Here is a 2500-nt window from a genome sequence, read left to right as displayed (position 1 = left end):
TCGGTCTCGTGGTCATATTTAGCCTTAGATGGAGTTTACCACCCACTTAGGGTTGCACTCTCAAGCAACCCGACTCTAAGGAGAGATCCTCCCGAAACGCGTACTGGTCGCTACGGGCCTGGCACCCTCTGTGGGTAAATGGCCCTATTCAAGTTGGACTTGGACTCAGTTCGACGTCACGGGATAAGCGGATCCTCCTGAACACTACATTTCCCTGCGGCAATACCGCGGGGATTCAGTGCTGGGCTCATTCCTGTTCGCTCGCCGCTACTAAGGAAATCCTTGTTAGTTTCTTTTCCTCCGCTTAGTAATATGCTTAAATTCAGCGGGTAATCTCGCCTACTCTGAGGTCGTCAAACAAACGTGTTTTTCTTTAACAGCGAAAGGCAACGACGCCGAATCAAAGAGAGCAAGGCGCCACAATCTTTTCGTCCCAACTCGACGTGTTCTGCAGTTGCATACGCGATGATGATCCTCTCTCTTCAATCGTTGTTCGCTCGCGTACCAGGGTAGGCGGGGATATACGCCGACGTGGACGGGTGTAAAAGAAGAACGAGCGAGGAGTGGGGAAACGACGTCGGGGCGCGAACGAGAGGTCTTATTCCTTCCCTCAGTAACGCGCTCGACGAGCATTTTCTCCCTATCTCTCACGCAGATTCTTTTCTTTTCACCGCATTCCCACACGTACGGCGTCGCCCGACGCAAAATCCCATCGGTGACGCTTACATGGTTCTGTCGATTGAGAGAGTTCTTCGCGTTGAACCGAAGAAAAGGAAGCCTGCTGTTTTCTCGGTGACAAGGAGAGATTTTCAAGCACCTCGCCAAAGTGTCTCTCTAACTGAAATTCGATGCGAAACGCTCGCTAGACGTTTAACCGGTTGAAATTTTAACGTCCGTCCGTTGCTTTTCCAGTAAAACATACTAAAGGAATACTACTAACACGCGTCGACTTCGATTCTACTTATTCTTCCCCTCTCTCGCTCACTCTCGATCTGACTCCTATTCTCCAGAGCAGAACGAAGAGAAGGAGGAGGAGGATAAGAGAACCCGGTGTTAGCAAGTCCGAGATGAATTCGAAAAAGTTGTCGTGGACTGGACGACCGGTTATACGCGCGGTCTCACGATCGACAACAGAGACATGGGGTGACCAACCTCTCGCTTTCCCTTCAGCAGTTTCCCTTCATTGTGGCAAAGTTTGTCGTTGCGTTCGAGCCGCTCCAAAGAGGATTTTAAGTACAGCACCGAAGGTTCAGAAACGTTTGCACGCACGAGCATATCTCTTACCAAACGAACCACATCGACGGGTCAAAAATTCGATTCGACGAACGTGGCCGAAGTCTTCAACGTTCGAAGATAAAGACCTCCCTCGATAGTGGTCGCGGTAAATTTGATGTGACATCGCGGGCAACGACGACCCCCGCTGGCCGACAAATCCCTGGGGCTGTGCGAACGACGACTATTAACAAATGCCACATTTCACGTGGTGGGGTGATTCATTTTTGTCCTCTATTAGTCTCTCGATTCGTGTTCCTTTCTCGACGTAAAAATCATTTCAGGCAACGTTGGGAGCGCGGCAAAATTCGATTCGGGCGAAAGACGAATATATGCGCGCGCAAACTTCAAAGTAATCGTAGGGAGCGGTGTTCACGGGCGGTCGTATTAAGTCGACGCGCGACGCCGCAACACTCTCGCGAGTCCGAACGATTACATATGGAGACGCGCAGGCAAATCGTTATTTTCGCACGTCCGCGACAATCGCCAACGAACTGCCCATCTTTCGCTCGTACGTAAGCATCTCCGTACACACCCGACTCTGAAACGTTTCCATTCTCTCCGGAAACGACGGCGGGGATTGGATAGCAACGCAAGCAGTATTAGGTTATGTGAACGACCCTCAGCCAGGCGTGGTCCAGGAATTTTATCCGTGGACCGCAATGTGCGTTCGAAATGTCGATGTTCATGTGTCCTGCAGTTCACACGTTGACACGCAATTAGCTGCGTTCTTCATCGATCCACGAGCCAAGTGATCCACCGTTCAGGGTAATCGTTATGCAATTTTGCGTTTAAATTCTCTTTGGTTCTAGTTTTGAAAATCGATGCCCGCGCCTCCGACCAAACGTAGAAAGAAGGAGGCTTGGGCGTCGCCAAATTGACGACACAAAGTCCCGACTGACGGAACACGTCGAAAGTTCGCGCACATGAACGCGAATCATTCGACGGCCGGGTGCAAAGTACATTGAAAAACCATCATGAATCGTGGGATGTGGAACCGCGGGGATAATCCCGATCAAAGGAACCACAGTCCTCACCGATTGAGCTGACGAACGCACGTGGGAGCGTCCAGATTCGAAAAAGGACTCGCAGCCGGCTCGAATCGGTCTTTCGTCCCAACTTCAAACCGCATTCGACGCGGTGCATGGGTGTCCGACTCGCTATCCGAGCTTCACAGCCGGTCCTCCCGAAGTCTTCGGACGCACATCGACGCGATCGTCAGTGGTTA

General features: G+C 51.3%; 1 non-coding gene across 1 annotated transcript; it reads right to left on the bottom strand.

Annotated features, from left to right (window-relative positions):
• Nucleotides 1-1888: 1888 nt before the first annotated feature.
• LOC143154556 (5.8S ribosomal RNA) lies at nt 1889-2043 on the bottom strand. Its single transcript, XR_012994161.1, has one exon. It is a non-coding gene; the product is annotated as a 5.8S ribosomal RNA (ribosomal RNA).
• Nucleotides 2044-2500: the final 457 nt, after the last annotated feature.

The sequence above is a fragment of the Ptiloglossa arizonensis genome, unplaced genomic scaffold, assembly GCF_051014685.1.
Source record: "Ptiloglossa arizonensis isolate GNS036 unplaced genomic scaffold, iyPtiAriz1_principal scaffold0190, whole genome shotgun sequence".
Lineage (NCBI taxonomy): Eukaryota > Metazoa > Arthropoda > Insecta > Hymenoptera > Colletidae > Ptiloglossa > Ptiloglossa arizonensis.
This window is presented reverse-complemented; position numbering and strand designations above follow the sequence as displayed.